The sequence below is a fragment of the Mus musculus genome, chromosome 13 (genome assembly GCF_000001635.26).
Source record: "Mus musculus strain C57BL/6J chromosome 13, GRCm38.p6 C57BL/6J".
NCBI lineage: Eukaryota > Metazoa > Chordata > Mammalia > Rodentia > Muridae > Mus > Mus musculus.
The window spans coordinates 25352227-25371983 of NC_000079.6; the positions used below are offsets into that span (position 1 = coordinate 25352227).

Below are 19757 nucleotides of genomic sequence, written 5' to 3' on the forward strand. Positions count from 1 at the left end.
GGCAGCCTTTTGCTTGTAACAGAAAGTTAGCTTAAAATTGGAAACCCAAGGTTGGAGTTATTCTAAACAACATAAGAAAACAGGTAATATGCAAAAGCAGTGTACAAAGGGTAGAAAGAGTATGTTTGAAAATAAAGTACATATCTTTACAAATAGAAGGAAAACCCTTTCAAGGTATAATGGATACAGGAGCAGATAAAAGCATTATATCTAGTAAGTGGTGGCCTGCTTCTTGGCCTGTTAATCAATCGTCACATAGCTTACAAGGATTAGGATATGAGGCTACCCCAACTATAAGTGCAAAATCCTTACAAGGGAAAGATAAAGAAGGAAGGACAGGGCTTTTTCAACCTTATGTACTCCCTTTACCTGTAAACTTATGGGGGAGAGATGTGTTATCAGCTATGAACTTTATATTGACTAATGATTACTCTCAGAAAAGCAAGGAAATGATGAAAGGAATGGGATATATACCTGGACTAGGTCTTGGAAAAATTTTGCAAGGTAGAATTTCTCCAGTTAAAACCACTGTAAAGGCAGACAAGAAAGGGCTGGGTTTTTTCTAGGGGCCACTGAAGAGCCTTTGCCCATCCCGTAGCATACGGAGGACACGGTGTAGGTGCCTCAATGGCCTTTACCCTCTGAGAAGTTAAAAGCAGCTAAAGAATTAGTACAAGAACAATTAGACCTGGGACATGTGGAACCCACTCAATCACCCTGGAATACCCCCATTTTTGTTGTAAAGAAAAAGTCAGGTAAATGGAGATTGTTACATGGCCTAAGAGCCATTAATGCACAAATGCAAGTTATGAGTCCTGTACAAAAAAGGACTCCCCCTACTCTCAGCTCTACCTAAGGATTGGAGAATTATAGTAGTAGATATTAAGGATTGTTTCTTTTCAATTCCATTAAATAAGAAAGATAAACCTAGATTTGCATTCACCTTGCCTTCTATTAATCATATGGAACCTGATAAAAGGTACCAATGGCGGGTATTACCCCAAGGAATGGCAAATAGCCCTACCATATGTCAGTTATATGTAGGAAAAGCTTTACAACTGGTTAGGGATGGTTTCCCCTCCTTAAAAATTTGTCACTATATGGATGACATTGTAATTTGTGGACCTGAAGAAGAAAGTATGCAGCAAGCTTATGGCTTGCTTAATGAAACTTTAAAAAATAATGGTTTGAGTATTGCACCAGAAAAGGTACAGCAGTCTAATGTTAGTCATTTTCTAGGAGCCACTATTACTTTACGATGTGTCACCCCACAAAAGATTAGTATTAGAAAAGATCATCTAAAGACACTAAATGATTTTCAAAAATTATTAGGAGATATAAATTGGATTAGACTTTATTTAAGGATCCCTACTTCGGAATTAAAACCTTTATTTCAATTTTTAGAAGGAGACTCACATATTACCTCATTGAGACAATTAACACCTGAGGCTTCTGATGTTCTTAGGAAAGTGGAAAAGGCGATCCAAACAGCACAGTTAACTCGTATAAATGAGCAAGAACCTTTGTGCCTATGCATGTTATGCACCATCAATCTGCCAACTGCTGTGTTATGGCAAAATAGTCCTTTAGTATGGATACATCCACATATATCCCCTAATAAGACTATAGAGCATTATCCCACCATGGTAGTAAATATGGCCCACAAAGGGATAAAAACTTCAATCACTCACTTTGGAAAAATGCCTGATAGCATAATTGTCCCTTATACTGTCGCACAAATGCAAATATTGTGTGCTACTATAGATGAATGGGCCATTCTTAGATGCAGTTATTCTGGTTTAATTGATAATCATTATCCTAAACATCCATTATTACATTTTATGTTATTACATCCAGTAATATTTCCAAAGGTAATGGCTAATACCCCTATAAAGGGAGCCATTGATATTTATACAGATGGATCCAAAACAGGAGTTGAAAGTTATGTAATCAATGAAAAGGCTGTAAGGTTGCAATTTACACCAGGAGCCCCTCAATTGGTAGAATGTTTGGTGGTTTTAGAAGTCTTTAAAAGATTTCCTATGCCCATAAATATTATCTCTGATTCTGTTTATGTAGTTGATGCGGTTCTAGCATTAGAGACTGCAGGAAATTTTAAGCAGTCTAGTCCAGTATCTGAAATTTTGAGGAAAATACAAAATTGTATTTTGATGCGTGAGCATCCCTTTTATATCCAACATATTAGAGCACATACATCATTACCTGGACCTATGGTTAAGGGAAATGCAATTACTGACTCAGCCACCAGAGACGTGGTTTTCCTAATTCAAAGTTCTATAGAAAGTGCAAAGAAATTTCATCAACTTTATCATGTCCCTGCTTCTACATTACGACAAGTTTAAACTCACACGATCCGAAGCCCGAAATATTGTCCTACAGTGTGCTAAATGTGTAGAATTTGTTAATGCACCTCCCGTGGGTGTTAATCCTCGTGGATTGCGACCCCTAGATGTTTGGCAAATGGACGTCACGCATATCCCATCTTTTGGGAAATTACAATATCTACATGTATCCATCGATACCAGTTCTGGTGTCCTACATGCCTCTCCCTTGACAGGGGAAAAAGCAGTTCATGTCATATCTCACTGCTTAGAGGCTTGGGCTGCATGGGGCAAGCCCCTAGTGTTAAAGACAGATAATGGTCTAAATACTTCTAAATTTAGCCAATTTTGCAAACAAATGCAAGTAAAACATATTACTGGATTGCCCTATAATCCACAGGGCCAAGGCATCATTGAGAGAGCCCATCGCACTCTGAAACAATATTTGCAAAAACAGAAAGGGGGAATAGAGGCTACGACGCCAAAGACGGCTCTATCCCTTACAATATTTACTCTTAATTTTTAAAAATTGGATGATGACGGAAGATCACCAGCTGAAAGGCATGGACAATGGCCTCAATCGCCCAATGAAATGGTCAAATGGAAAAATGTCCTTGATAATAAATGGTATAGCCCGGATCCTATCTTAATCAGATCCCGGGGAGCTATTTGTGTTTTTCCACAGGGTGAAGAAAATCCACTTTGGGTCCCGATGCGACTGACAAGGACCGTGAAAGAGCAAGATGAGCCCCAAGATGATTCTCCTGCTCCTGATGATTGAGACCGGGATAAGTATACCTTTGTGGGCCATAGTAAGATCATGGCCAGTACCTTTACCGGTACATTCCAATTCTTCTACCTTGCCTTTATTTTTTGCAACGGAATGTTATTTGGATGCGCCTTGTGCACGACAAACTCCTCAAGAGCCATGGGTGTATAATAGTACTAGTTTTCATTTGAATTATACACTATGCTTTGTGCATAATGTGGATAAACCTTTTACACCCTGTATATTTTTAAAGAAAAAGATTATCTCTAATTGGGCAGATCCCATTAGCCAAAATAAGGTGAGCTCTGGAGTGTTGTTTAATGCTTTAACGCAAGTTGCTCAAGGAGCGCAATCAGGCTCAGGTGATGTTGAAAATAACATAACTTCACCTATAAACATCACCACTATTATGATAAAGGGAAAGGTGACCATTCCCAAAAGATCATGATGGCCTGTTGGCAATGCTACTGCTATACGCAGCATGCCTTGGTGTCATCTGGACCTCGCATTTCCTATAGTTTTTTCACCTTGTCAATCAAAAATTTTTCCTCGGAAAGAAATAGCAAAGGGTTTTTTGTTTTGTCACCCCCACTAGATTTTGCTATAATGAACGATAAAGGAGATGCTACAGGGAAAGAAAATATTTGGCCATATTACCAATGGATTTTAAGCAATGAGGCAGGTGCTAGTACCAGTCTGTCAGCCTTTGCATTGCTGACTGGAACCTTTCATGAGATATTGAATGTTTCTGCCACTCTTTCCAATACCTCTACTCATTTAGATAATGTGACAACTAATAGAATTATCAGAAATATGACTACTTCTCCAGTAGAAGTTTGTGTCAATCCTCCATTTTTCTTTATATTGGCTGAATTTCAAAATAATACAGAATGGTTAGATTGTACAAATGTCACTTGTTTTTTGACGCAATGCTGGAATGGAACCAAATTCTTAGCCTTAGTGGTTCATCTACCAATCTTTGTCCCTGTGCCTGTTGAGGCAGATCCAGAGAAGTTCCCAATAACGAGTCTTATTCGGCAAAAGAGAGGTTTTGGAATCACAGCTGCCATTGTTACAGCCATTGTGGTGTCCAGCATCAGCAGTTACCACAGGAACTGCTATGGCCTATCAAATTAATACTGCTGAAACCATAAGTCAGATAGCAGAAAAATCCTCTGAAGCATTGCTTACCCTGCAAAAGGTGGATTCTCATATTGCCTCAGGGTTAATGTTAGTGAATCAGAGAGTGGATATTTTACAACCTAATATGGAACGGATGATGGATGTCATACAAATGAGTTGTGTGGCATCCACATCGCATGTGTGCATTACTCCCAATAAGTATATTAATAATTCTTTTATTAAAAGTACAGACCTATCGAATTACCTGAAGGGGAACTGGTCGCAGGAGCTGGAGAGGTTGCAGGCAAGACTGCAGATGCAGATCCTGAACCTTAATGGGACCAGAGTAGAACCAGTGACCCTCGGAGACTTTACCTCTTGGTTTACCTCTGCTTTTTCTTACTTTAAGGAATGGGTGGGAGTGATTTTGTTTGGTGCTGCCATATGCTGTGGACTGGTGTTCATGCTCTGGTTGGTATGCAAATTCCGAACCCAACAAAAACGTGACAAGGTGATTATAACTCAGGCACTTTTAGCTATTGAAAACGGCTCCTCCCTTGAAATTTGGTTATCCATGCTCAAGAATTAGTTGGCATCTGAGTTCTCTACTCTTGCACTCCACGGCACTGAGATGAGAGAGACTCAACGATCATTGATCAGCCCTTGCACATCACTGAGGTTTCCTCATTGCAAGCAATAGAGTGATCATGATTTCACCACTAATTCATTTTTGGGCTGGCCTCTTTTGCAGAGTTCGCCCTAGGTCATTTAGCAGTTATTGTCACACAGCACTGCGGTATCCAGAGACGGGCAACTTTCCTCGTGCACAGTTCAACCTAAGACATGGGGCCCGGTGGCGATAGGGTTACCCTATGACGGGTAAGGCTGTGACATTAGAGGAACGACCTAAAACAGGAGCCACGGCGGATGGGCATAATTGCACAGGCCTAGTCCAGCCTCATTTTATTAAAACAAACAGGGGGAGATGTGGGAAGCCACATGTGCCATTGCTGAGTGGCACTGACTACTGCTGGCCACCATGCATAAGATTAGATAAAAAACCAATGTGTACATATGCAGTAAAGTTTTTTGCAAAGACACTGCCTGGCCCAGGCATGATAATGAGGTTCTGTAAGGTACTGAGAGTATAACCAATCAGATGTGAGACATGCAAATGATGCATGATAATGAGGTTCTGTAAGGTACTAAGAGAGTAACCAATCGGATGTGAGACATGCAAATGAGGTATGATAATGAGGCTCTGTGAGGTACTGAGAGAGAGTAGCCAATCAGATGAGGAACATGCAAATGAGGCTTAGTGCATAACCAATCCGGGTATGAGACACGCCTCTCCTAGGCCTATAAAAGCAGCACCAGTTCTGGGCTCGAAGTCTCTTTGCCTCTACAATCAAGCTCTCCCAATAAACGTGTGCAGAAGGATCCTGTTGCAGCGTCGTTACTGCTGGCCAGTCCGGCGCGCGCAAGAATGCAGGTTTACAAAAAAACATTAAATTGTATTATAAGAAGATATAAGTAAAAATATCACACATTGAAATTAAGACTACAGTCTTTGGGTCCAGTTGTGTGTGTATGTGTGTGTGAGAGAGTGTGTGTGTGTATATGTGTGTGTGAGTATGTGTATGTATGTGTGTGCCAATCGTGTGCCCCATGACCATGTCAGACTTACTTCTTTGTTCTCTAGCTTTTTTTTGTCATGCAGATACCCAGCCACAACAGTGCTGTCTTATGACACATATGCTGATATGCTATTCTTAGTTTTGTGGACTTGATGAAAACCTAGGCATACCTAGAAAGAAGCAATCTCATTTAAGATGTCTCACTTCTGGTACCTGTATCTCTCCTAGTTTGCTTTTCTGTTACTATGATAAATACCATGACTAAAAGCTTACTGGCTTGCCTTCTCTGGTTTGCTCAGTTAGGCTCACCTAATAAAGAATGGCACCACCCACAGCAGCCTAGATCCTTCTGCATCAGTTAGCATTTAAGAAAATACCCCATAGACATGATCACAGGCCAATCTGATGGAGGCAGTTCCTCAAATATGATTCCTTCTTCTTGGGTAAATATAGGTTTGTGTCAAGTTGACAAAAACTACCCAGTACCCAGTACTTACTTATGCTTTTTTTCATCAGTGGGATTTTGAGGTCTCTGAGGCCTCTGTGTATAGTATTGTTTTGTAGCACACACACAGTAAGCATTTACTCTATACATATACATACAATATACAAATAAGCCTGCTGTAGTTCACAGGGAACTTCACTGACATTTAATGATGCCTTATTTGGTTTTTATTTTTATTTTTCTGGTTTCTTTAAGACTCAATTGACAATAAATGTTCCTACCCACCCAAATCCTTCTTGGTCCCCTGTTGGAGTACAGTGCAATTAACCCATTCACAACAGTTCTCATTTGTTTACAACTTCAAGAGAGCAGTGTCTTAGTACAGATTGAAGTGAGATTTCATAAACGTGTCCTTGCACAAGATGAGGACACGAACTTCTTTTTTCACTCTGGTGAAGGGCTCATTTGTCTGATTTCATTTAGACTCTTAGCAGGTACACAAAGTGCTCGGGGAATGCTGGGAGCAAGGCTCTGTTGTTTTCCCCTGACACCAGGGACCATTATAGCTCTGAAAGCTGTCCTCAGTTCTTTCCTATAGTTCCTTTGGCCTCGTTTGTCCTCTTTCTGAGCTTAGGCATGTTTGAAGAATGTCAATGTTGACCTTGCATTACTGGGGCAACCTGTTTGCCAATATATCATATTATTCAAGAAAATATTCTTTTAAACATTTATAGAAAAGATAATTAGTTCTTGGCAGGATGTACAAATGGAAAAGGGAACAGCTGTGGCAGGAGAGACTCTGTGACTTAAAGTTAATGAGCATAAGGAAGAAGTGACAGTCATTTATTGAAGTTTAACATTCTTCAAATATGCATGATCAAAAGTTAATATCTAGTTGTGTTACAAGGGAGACTGATGGCATAGATGATAAAATCTGAGATGCTCTCCTTGTTTACTAAAATACTATTAATATATCCATGATGGGATAATGGAAGAGTTAGATAATCATAGCCTAGGGAGTCTGCTCCATAAGAGATCTTCTCTACCTTACATATAAAACCTAGCAGTTCTGACAGGCGTTTAAATAAATACCAATCTTTCTGGATGAAGGTGAATTGAGCAGTTCACCAAATGTACACCAAGTCCTTAGTATAGGCCGGAAAGCACAGGATGCACCATGTGTGCAGAAAAGCATCCGATAAAGCTTGTCCTCAAAATGTATTGAAACAAATGGCTTTCCTTTGGAAAAAAAATCTAGAAAAATTCAAGTTCTAAGAGTTTCAAATTTGAAATTTCAAGTATCATAAAACTAAAAGCAAGGATAAATGAGAGGAAATTTGAAAATATGTTTAATTTATTGTTAATTATGTATTTATGTGTGGGTATGTGCACATGAGTACAGGTACCCATGGAGGTTAGAGAGGGAGTTGGGTTCCTTAGAGATGGATGTCAGCTGCCTGATGTGGGTGCTGGAAACTGAACTCAGGTCCTCTGGAAGAGCAGCAAGAGCCCAGCTCTTAACTGCTGAGCCATCTCTTCATCTTCAAGATTATATTTTCTTGAGAACTGACTTAATAATAAATGAGGAGAAATTAAGCAAACATACTTATTTTAAATTTATCATCCACATCAAATACACGTATACATAATTTTCCATTGGTATCAGAACTTGGTTCTTGGTACCCCATGGACACTGAAATCTCTATATGCCCAAGGTCCTTTTACAAATTTTTTTGTATACTTCTGTGTGTGTATTTTACACCATATATAGATTACATATAATATAATATTATATCATATATATGATATAATTATATCATCTTAGTATATGCAGATAATATGCCAGTAGCCTTTATATTATATTTTTAGGGAAAATCACAAATAAAAGTTACATATATTTAATACAGATGTGACTTTCTAAAAATGTTTTCCGTTCACAGTTGGTTTAATTTCTTGAAGTGGAGCTCAGAGCAACCAGAAGGCTATTTTTGATATCTTTGCCATAAGCACCTAAATCAGTCTCCACAACATGAACTTGACAATGTAAGTAGCAGTTTCTCTTGTAGCAAAACTAGGTACTAACTTTTAATCAGCCATATTTGAAGAATATCAAGCTCCAATAAAGTTGAAGGTAAGTATTATTAGGTTACACTAGTCCTTCCAAGCTGGTGTCCTAGGCATTCAGAAGTGACTGTCACTTCTTCCTATGCTTATTAACTTTTAAGTCACAGAGTCTCTCCTTTCACGGCTGTTCCCTTTTCCATTTGGTCATCCTGCCAAGGATTAATTATCTTTCCTGAGAGAAAAAAAATTAAAGAATGTTTTCTTAAAAATTATGATATATAGGCAAACATGTTGCCTTAGTAATACAAAGTTGACATTGAGATTTATGCAAGGTACATCCTGAAATATCATGAAGTAAATATGGCCAATTAGCATGCTTTGTGAGTACGTGGTCTACATGCATTCTTTCCCTTCTTCATTGCCAATGTCCTTTGGCCCAAGGCCCACACAGGACTAGTGAAGTCCAAGGTGGGACACTTGAAGAATTAGAAGCAGGATTGCAAAACCTGATGTCAAGTCGGGGCAAAAGGCTGAAATGACTGAGGAAGGGAGGCATTTAAAATCAATGATTATGGATAATAAAAAAGTGATCGAAGTCCCTGAGTTGCACAGAGAGAAGGAACATGGTGGTAGGAACATTCATATCACATAGCATAGATTTTTATGCAACTTACAGGTGACTCAAGTTACGGGTAATGGACACAACCCCTAAGAAGAAGTCACAGGATTTGGTCTCCCTCCTGTTTTGCTGCAAAGTTATATGACCACAACTGAACTATCTGAGATTTGACTTCTGATCTTATAAGTCTAAAATCACCTGAGATCAACAAATGGCTAAGATGCTGGATGAAAGCTTCAAAGGTTGTATCTTAAAAGGGACCCACCAACTAGCAGTCTTAAAACAAGTGTGGTGGCTCAGTAACCAGTAATGTCAGTAATCCTGGCATTTGGGAGGCTGAGGCGAGGGGACTGTGAGGTTGAGGCCAGCCTGCACTGCATAATGGAACCTGTGTCAAACAAACCACCACCATTGAAAGTTTGTTATAATTGAGATTAGGGCTGGAGGTATAGCTTAGCGGTATCTGTCTATCATCCTCAAGGCCCTGAGATTGATCCATAGCAACACACACACACACACACACACACACACACACACACACACACACACTTTAAAAGAAGAAAAGAAACCAAGGAGCTACAAAGCAAGTATGGTTTTGCATTCTGATTCTGTGTAGCATATATACAGATTAGAGCCCATTTCAGAGTCATTAGAATCTGCAGAGAGAAAGTAGCACACATTTGGTAACTTTAAGTAGAAATCAATGCTAACAAAAAGAGGTCATTGAAAATGTGATAAAGCTAAAAAAGGACTCTGTGCTGTTTGTACTCACACCCTCACAAGTACATGGCCTGTGCATGCTGAACCCATCTCTGCACACTCCCTGTGTAGTAATGTGTTCCAGACTCACACTCGTTGTCTCACAGTCTCCTTTGATTTAAAAGCATGAAGTGAATAATTAGATATTCCATCTGGGTGAGCTCAGAAATTCATGAATCTAATCTGTTCTGCTTTTAGGAAGAACACACAGAAGAAGCCTGATTCAGGATGGCACCCCCACATCTGTTGGTAGTCACAGTCCAGCAGAGAAATCAGATGAGTGCCACTGTGGTAAAATTCCACTGATTATTAACTGCAGACACAAAGCTAGACAGAGCATCAGAGTCTGAAGCATCAGGTCTGATTAGGATAGACAATGAGTAGAAAATCTTACAGTGGAGTGTGTGCGGCTAAAGCTTCCTGCTTAGGTAAGGGTTAATAGGGAGTGGGAAGACTAATCCAACAGTTTTCCGTGCAGGCGTGCTCTGCAATACTGAAAGGCTGATGAATATAAATGTACCAGACCGTCATCTCCAAGCTTCACAAATGGTTGTGGCTGCCAATAAGCCAGTAGGAAATGGATGAGAAAGAGGAGGAAGGGCGCTACTTTGTTTGCGTGGTCACAGTCTTGCCCCATGAAAAATGCTGCCAAGAGCCCAGGCTTCAAGATGCTTTTGAGATGCTTGGCTTCTGTTTCATCAGTTGTTGTTGCCATGGCTACTGATGGAAAGGAATGAAACCCAAAAGGTAGCGGGAGGTAAAAGGATTAGGGGTAGATGAGATGGGGGAAAACAATCTCAGTAGCTAAGCATCTGGGAAGATGGATGGCTCTAGGCCTTGATCATGAGCCTGCTGAAGAGCCTGGGCACTCAAGCACATTCTCTCGAGCGAGCTGGCTCTCCTGAAAGCCCTGGGTGTTCTCCTGCCTCCATTTCCCCAGCCCTGTGATTACAAGTACATGCCACCACGCTATCCTTGTTATGTGGGGACTTGGGATATCTGCTGGTGGATCACGAGTGTCACTTAATGAATGTCACATTTAAACAAATGGCTTTCCAGCTATTTGTCTTTATGTGACTTGCAGAGGTTCAGTTTATCAGCTTGGGGGTTGGTGGTGATATTTGGTCTGGTTGAAAAGTTTTATGTCGATTTGATACAAACTAAAGTCATCAGAGAGGAGGGAACCTCAATTGTCTCCATAAGATCCATTTGTAGGGCATTTTCTTAATTAGTGACTGATGGGAGAGGGCCTTGTCCATTGTGGGTAGAGGCATCTCTGGGCAGGTGGTCCTGGGTTCTTTAAGAAAGTAGGTTGGGAAATCCATGGGAGGAAGCCAGTAAGTAGCATCCCTCCATGGCCTCTGCACCAGCTCCTGCTTCCTGGATCCTGACTTCTTTTGAGTTCCTGTCCTCACTTCCTTTGGTGATCAATAGTGCTGTGGAAGCAGAAGCCAAACTAACTCTTTCCTCCCCAAGTTGCTGTTGGTCATAGTGTTTCATCACAGCAATACTAACTGTAACTGGGACAGTGTCCCTGTTTGAGGTGTTAGAGAATCATTCTTGTGTTAAGTTCTTGGCAAACTTCTGAGCATTCTGATGCCCACTTCAAGGTCATTTTTAAAAATTCTGTTTGTTGTAAATACTGAGTTTCGTGGGTTGAGTGAAGTTGGGTTTGACAACCCATTGTACTTATCTGTTTCTCCCAGTGCTCTTCCAGGGAAGTGTACTTGTGGAATATGTTTTATTGAAGTGATGTATTATGGGTAATAAAATCTGTTGAGAGAATGAACAGTATCCCCAGCTCATCCATGGGCAACTCTTCTTCCTCAGGTCAGGCCTGTCTGAGGGGCAAGGTCTGTTTCATCATTGTTGGCTGCTGAATCTTCACCAGATCTTGACAAAAGGAAGTTTCTGAAGTTTCAACAGCTTTAGAAATTGATTCATCTTCCTTTTGGTCTTTCCTATTGATGCTTTGTTTTGGTTTAAAAGGCATGGGCTGGTTTGCTTAACTTATCTTCTTTCTTCTGGTGCTGGCAAGTATTGCTTCTTCTCCTCTTCTAAATCTTCTTGTGAATTATTTCTGTTTGAAGAATTACTTTATTGTGTGCATGTGTGTGACTATGTGTCTCTGTGCAATGTGAGTTGGTTGTTGAGCTGTTTTATGTGGGCGATGGGAATTGAACTTGGGTCCTCTCTAAGAGCAATAGGAGCTTTTAGATGATGATCTATCAATGTAGCCCCAAATTATTTCTATTTAAGTCTTTAGGGAAAAAAATCATTCTCAGAGTGAATGTGAACAGCCAGTCTCTCTCACCTCAGCTGACTAAGCTACCCATAGAGGATTTGATACTCAGTGATCCATTTTCACAAGGCGTGAATTAGCCCCATTGAAAGAAAAAAGTTAAAGTGCAAAGCCATTTCCCTTTTCTTTCTTGGAGCAGTCATCTATTATTTTAAAGCTGGACAAGTGCAGATGTCTGACCTGCTTGAAGAAGGACTCTAGAATGCTCTAAAGAATAAGAAGGATAGCTGTGGCTTCTACACATTGTCCCAACTTTTATCTGATTAAAAAACCTTCCTCAGTCTATCTCAGTGATGATTGTTCTAGCTTAGGAGAGTATGTTTGGGATGGAGGATGGCCACCTGAGTGTGGGCCATGAAATCTATGTGGTAATTGCAGTGCTTGTTATGTAAAGTGGAATAAAGCAGAATTGGAAAGAAATTAAAGCATTTGATGCTAGCTAGATTTTTTTTTAAAATCAACTTGACACAAGTGAGATTCTTTTGGGAAGACATAACCTCAATTGAAAAAAAATGCACCTACTAGATTGGCCAGTGGGCAAGCCTGTGGCACATTTTCTTGATTGATGATTGATACAGAAGGGACCAGCTTGCTATGTAATGCCACCCCTAGGCAGATAGTCTTGGGTTATTTAAGAAATAAGGTTGAGCAAGCCATGGGGTCCACCATTAAGCAGCACTCCTCTGTGGCTTCTACTTCACTTTCTGCCTTTAGGTTTTTGCTTTGACTTCTTGCCCTGAATTTTGTGTACGATGCACTATGAGCTATAAGGAGAAATAAATCTGTTCTCCTCCAGGTTTCTTTTGGTCATGGTGTTTTAGCCCAGCAGCAGAACGAAGACAGCATTAGGCAGAGCTGGGTTAAATTCTGCTTTGTGTCTGTGCTTCTGTTAAGTATTTCCCCCCTCACATGTAGAAATGAGGCCTGGAGTAAGAGCACTCATTATAGCCTCTGAGGTGAGGGAGTGTAGCTAAGGAAAGGGAAGTGTGGTGGGATGATGGAGTTAGAGAAAGCTGGGAGTTTGTTATGGTTCTCATCTTACTGTATGTTACAGGAAGGCTATCTGTCTTAGTTAGGGTTTCATTGCTGTGAAGAGATGCCATGACCACAGCAACTCTTATAAAATCAATATTTAATTGGGCTAGCTTACAGTTTCAGAAGTTTGGTCCATTATCATCATGGTGGGAAGCATGGCTGTGTTCAGGCAGAGATGATGCTGGAGGAACTGAGAATTTTCCATCTTTATCCAAAGGCAGCAGGGAGGAGAATGGATTCCACACTGGGCAAAGCTTGAGCATAGGAGACCTCAAAGCCCAACCCCATAGTGACACACTTCCTTCAACAAGGCCTCACCTACCCCAGACCACACCTCCTAGTAGTGCCCCTCCCTGTTGTCAAAGCATTCAAACATGTGAGTCTATGGGGGGTCAAACCAATCCAAACCACCACACTATCACTATCAGAATGATCTCCTAGATGTTTCTATGATGCTGTTATAGGTACTTCCAGGTGCCCAGTTCCCTAGTGTCAAAATACAGCCATCTTTGTTTCTTTTGTGTTTTTATCTTTGACCTCAAATGACCATGAAGGTCTCCCCGTGACACTATGCAGCACGGTTCTTTCTCTCTCTTCTCATCACTGTCCTGTATTTTCTACAGCCCAATGAATTGTTCTACACTCGAGTTTCTGTGCTAAAAAGCATTTATATCTCTCCAGATACCTAGTCAATTTCATTATGTTTTGTCTGCTGGTTTAGTTGCTTTTCTTCTCAAGTTGACAAAAGTCTCTAACAAAATCAGCTTCAGGCGGGTTTATTTTGACTCACAGTTTGATGGCTCAGTCCATCACTGTTGGCAACCTACGGCAGCTGGAGCTTCAGGAAGCAGAGAGAATAGAAGACTGGCTTTAGCTCACTTCTTCCATTTTAGTAAGTCCATAACCCCAATCTAGAGGGAGGTGCTTAGCACATCTAAGGTGGGTCTCCTCCCCCCTTAGTTAATTCTCTCTAGAACTCTCTCAATGAGACTCCCAGATATGTGATTCCTACATGGCTCTAGAGCCAGTAGAATTGATAAGATTAGCTATCAGATATGTGCTATTTAATGGCTGCAATCTGGCATCAGCCTGTGTGTCTTCATCGATGTTTGGACGGCCATTTAGCCAAACTGAACCCTTTGATAGCTACCTACCTTCATCTGTATAAGCACTTAGCTCACATTCTTCTCCCTGGGCATCAATTTTTCTTCTGCTGTTTTTCTTTTTTCTCCAGCCCTTAGTTCTATCCATTGTTCAAAGTGATACCTGAATATCACTACCTTTCTTGGCCCATCACACCTTGATCTTTGCCCTCCTAAATATCATTGTGTTGTACTTGTATTTCTCCCAGGTGTTGTTTAGGATCCATTAGCTATTTGGGTATCTAACCATGTCTCCCTTTAGATGGTGTACTGGCTAGTTTTGCGTCAACTTGACATAGCTGGAGTTATCACAGAGAAAGGAGCTTCAGTTGAGGAAATGCCTCCATGAGATCCAACTGTAAGGCATTTTCTCAATTATTGATCAAGGGGGAAAGGCCCCTTGTGGGTGGTGCCATCTCTGGGCTGGTAGTCTTGGTTCTATAAGAGAGCAGGCTGAGCAAGCCAGGGGAAGCAAGCCAGTAAAGAACATCCCTCCATGGCCTCTGCATCAGCTCCTGCTTTCTAACCTGCTTGAGTCCAGTCCAGACTTCCTTGGTGATCTTGGAAGCAGTATGGAAGTGTAAGCCAAATAAACCCTTTCCTCCCCAACTTGCTTCTTGGTCATGATGTTTGTGCAGGAATAGAAACCCTGACTAAGACAGATGGACTCTTGATCTTCCCCAGCCCAGAGTGCTTCCACATGCTAAGCAAGTGCTCGACCCTAGCAATGTCTAAACAGAAAACGACTTCTCTGTTTTTCAGTAATAGGGACTGAGCCTAAGCTCTTGATAGACAAGTGTTCTTTCACCACTGCACAATTCACAGCTTTTTTATTTTTATTTTTTATTTTGATACAGGGTCTTTCTAAGTTGCCCTGTATGGCCTTAAATTCATTCAGCCTAGGGCAGTCTTGAACTTGTAAAATCTAATGACCCCAGCCTCCCAATTAGCCTGGATTACAGGCTTTATGCACTATGCCTACCATCTACATCTTTTTTCCTACTTTTTCATTTGAGCCTCAGTTTGCTGTACAGATAGGACCTGAAAGCTAAGGCTTCCTGTCTTAGCCTCCTGAGTCACTGGGGTTTTAGGTCTCTGTGTTTCCATCCTTGTAAACCTCAGCTGTCACCTTGACACAGTCTGGAGCCATCTAAGGGACTCTTAATTGGGGGACTGCTGAGATCAGGTTGGCCAATATCCATATGTCTCTGATTGTCTTGGTTGATGATGGATGTGGGAGGGGCCAGTCCTCCCTCCGTGAGCCATACATCCCCTTCTCTGCTCTTGCCACAGTAGTCTGGACTTTATTAGAAAGCGTCTTGAGCATGTGCCAGAGCATGAGCCAGTGAGCAGCATTCCTCGTGCTTTCTGCTTTAGTTTCTGCCCTGACTTGCCTCAATGATGGGCCGTGACCTGGGAGCATAAGCCAGAGAAACCCTCCCCTCCTATTGGTCAGGGCAGTTTATCACAGCAACAGAGAGCAAGCCAGAGCAGCTACCAAGCTGGCTTCCTCCACCTCTCTTGTTTGTTCCAGTGTTTTATAACCGGTGGGTACTGAGTACAGGCAGCTGAGCATTCTATGAGATGGACTTTCCAGTAGCATAATTATGAGCTAGAAGGTCAACTGCCATCCTGCTTTTACACAGTCCTAAAATTAATGTTGGAATCAGAAGAAGAAAGACTCTCTATTTGTGGGAACATCTCTTAATCCCACTACTGCCTTCCAGACATCTTGGAACACTGACAGATGTGTGCTTTCCAGTCACCCACAATATAATCTGTATCTGGTCACATCCTTCCCTGAATATCAAGATAGTATCCAGCCTAGCAGGGTCATCAGCAACCCAGCCTGCTGCAGGATTTTAGGGATGTTTCTGGCTTTAACCCTTTGTATTTACAATGGTTTCCCACCATCATCCCAGTGTTGACAGCATTTGCTAGAAATGTGGTCTCATCTTCATCCCAGTCCTACATAGCAGAGCATAGTGCAGGAGGCCCAGCAATGGGTTTCCATGAGTCCAAACAATTTTCATGCATGTCGCCTTTGAGTATCACTGAACTAGCTCTCGCTACACCTCCCACACCCACTCTTCCTATACCCTGCTTAAGCTCCTAATGCTCTCACAAACTTAGGAAGAACTTTAGGTCAGCCATCTTTAACCACAGACGATTCCACAACTGGAACAAATCTATACAGGGACTGTGTGAGAAGCAGGAAAGAGAAGCCACTCATTCAGTCTCTCCATTCTCTACCACTGTTTCTAAGAGTTTCCAGGAAAACCACTTTAAACCATCCCTCCTGTGACATCTTTCTAGTGTTTGACTCTCCCTGCACAGTGCCATCCAACATAAATCACCTCTCACTCAGTATTTTCTGTCATTTATCCCCTCGCTGTGTGACAAGATTCCATTATCCACTGCTAATTTGTAGCTGATCAGTAGCATTTTAGAAGTTAGGCATGCTCTATGGACTAGCTCCGGGTCTAATGTACAATTAGATCTTTGCTACTACAGGGAAATGTAGCCTCACTTCCTAGAATTCAGCTCACACAGCCCTGGAACACGACAAAGTGGTATACTGGGAATTTTCTGTGCTGGGAATCAATAGTGCCTTAGCACTGTCTTCAATGGCAACAGAGGAGACAAGAGGAGCTGGGGAGAGGCAGCCCGCAGCTGGGTTTCCTTCTTGGTTTGATTGCCTCTTGATTGTTTCCTCTGGAAGAATTTCAACTTTGAAACCTCTCTTAATGTTCAATCATTTTTTTTTTTAATCTCAGTAAAGTATAATGAATGGCCTCAGGTAGGAGTGATAGTCTGATGCTTTTAAAATACTTTTATCTAAGTTTTTATTTTTACTTTTTAGAAGGCAAATATTCAAAAAACTGGACATCTGCAGTTGATGTCCTGCCTCAGGGCCTTTGCCCCTGTCATTCATCCTACCTGGGCTTTTCTCCGTAAGTCTTTATTTCACTGGGTCCATATCACCATCTTCAACACAGTTAAAAGCTGTTATCAGACACATCTTATCTCAGTTAGCTTTTACTTTCTGTTTTATTTTCTTCAATAATATCTTTTATCAGAAATTAAATACTGCATTTCTGCACTAGACAATCAGCTTTCTTCTCTGCTTTTTCTTAAGCTTTGTTAACACAAGACTCTTGTCTCCCTCATTGATCACAATTTCCCTTGTGTTTAACTTGTTCAAGATTCGGAGCAGATGACCAAGTACTGCTTTTTTAATGAATGGACTAAAGAGGAAGGGAGGGCAGATGTGGTGGTATGCATCAGGAATCTCAGTACCTGGGAGGTAGAGGAAGGAGAGCCTAGAGTTTGAGTTAGCCTGGGCTACGTTAGATCCTTCGTGGAAATAAAACAGTGAAGAAAGGAGTTGTGAAGGAGTAAACACAGGAGGAAAAGGTGATTTTTCTGGTGACTTCTTGGATTTGGAGGCAGTGACTCATCACAGGCCTGGGGTGAATACTGTCTGTCATTGCTTTGAACTTTAGACCTCAGTTTCCTTATCCAGGCTGTTGCTATCTCCACTGAAATAGAGAGAGCAGATTGGAGATGCTTAACCCACACACAATATCAGATATATTACTGCAAATTCCCCTTCTCCCCTTAGTGCCTCACTCCCCATATTGGTCTTTTAATAAGAATTATGGTTCAAGTTCCCTATTGCTAACTTTTCATGGGTGAAGAGAATGAAGTTTGGCGCTAAATTGCCTGCTTCAGAAATAAAAGAAAGCCCCTTTCCTATGGCACTTACCACATATATATCTTGTTTGCTGGACATTTATTCCATAGTGGCGAACATGTAGATAAATGTGTTGCTATGTTTGTTTGCTTTTTAATGAGTGGAGACTCCACTTTCAGAGCCGAGCCCACACCATCAGTTCTTACTTTTGCCACTGAATGAATTAGCTGTGACAGAATTCCTAAGCTAATAAGACAAACACCCTCTTGGACCGAGCTGGGGAAGAAATCCTCATTGCTACCAGGTCAGAGACAGGGGGAACGGTGAGGGAAATAATTTCTGAGTTTTCTGAAGCAACCATAGTACTTCTGAAGACAATGCTTTCAAGAACTGTGATAGTAAACTTTAGGAATGCAGGAATGCCACTCTGTGATAGTCACCAGCCACATTCACCGGCGGCTTTAAAAGCCTTATTGGAATAAGATCAGACCGGCAAGATGAGACACTGGAGCATCTGTGTGAAGCGGTAGGTAGAGGAGGTTGTATGTGTAATAAGGGATTAGAGATTTTTGGACCTATTATAACCTCTGGGTGTGGCTTATTCTTGTATTTGAAAATAAATTGTCACAATGGAACAGTAACACAGCCCCTTCTGTATTTCTTAAATTATTTAGAAACACTTAATTAATTAATTAATTAATTCATCCATTTTCTTTGTGTGTGCATGCACATGTTGAGGTCAGAAGAATACTTGCTGGAGCTGGTTCTGTCATTCCATCATGTGGGTGCTGGGGTCCAACTCAGGCTGTCAGGCTTGGTGGCAGCTACCATTACCCTCTCAGCCATCTTGTAGGTTCTTGTTCTACTTGTAACGGTGCTTGATTCCAGGTGCTATTTTGACACAGGCCATTGCTTCAATTAAAATGACTGGGAATATAAACTGGATAGGGTGTTGAAGTGGAAACTTCTAGTTCTTTGGAATGTTAGTTATGCCAAATGATGATTTGCTGGGGCATACAAGTGAAAGGATGTCTTGCTAAAGCAAACACATGAAAGACAGTTTTCCTGAAGCAGACACAGGTGCAAGGATGTTTGGTTGTAGCAGACACGTGAAAGGACACTTGATGGAGGAGTAATAAATATGGCCCCACAGACAGTGGGAGAGGAGCACTGAGCCTGGATTTGGTTTGCTCCATCTCACTATTCTTCACTAAAGACCTGCATGTATTGTTTTGCTTTACAGTGCACTGTTGAGCTCAACTTGTGATATCTCCGACACTGAGAGAAACTTGCCCAAGAACTGCTTGAGAGGGTCTTGCTACAGCTTGCTGCTTTTGGGGCCTTGCCTCAGGCCAGTTGGTGAGCCTGGCAGTTTCTTTAGGATTGAACTACAGCTGCCTGGTGTCTGCTTGCTGGAAGGACTGGCCTGCAGCTGCTGAATTGTATTTGGTGTTTGCTATGGGACTGAACTGCTGCCAAAGAAGATCAAGTTCGCCTCCAAAGAACTATTGGTGAATAGGTCTACTTCCCCCATATCCTAATAACTTTTCTCTTCCACTACCTCTGCTGGCTGGTGGGCTAGAGGAGAAGTTGAACTCTTATTAAAATAGGTTGCAAAAAATTTATGCCTACAGGGTGCCAGTGAAGCTTATGAACAAATGGGTTCATTAAGGCCGTATGTTTGGGGACGGCTTCCTGCACCTGAAAGCCTTCTGTTTGGAAATGAGTCAGAAAGTGCTCGTTTCTCTTTGTTCGAGCAGAAGTCTGAGTTCAACCCATACCAGCTCTGGATGCTACCTGCCTTAGTGAGGATAGATCTACAGC

General features: G+C 41.4%; 1 long non-coding RNA gene across 1 annotated transcript; it reads left to right on the plus strand.

Annotated features, from left to right (window-relative positions):
- The first annotated feature begins 8284 nt into the window (after nt 1–8284).
- On the plus strand, nt 8285–19494 carry Gm34122. The gene is made up of 3 exons (XR_382140.2): nt 8285–8358; nt 9956–10185; nt 19177–19494. It is a non-coding gene; the product is annotated as a predicted gene, 34122 (long non-coding RNA).
- Nucleotides 19495–19757: the final 263 nt, after the last annotated feature.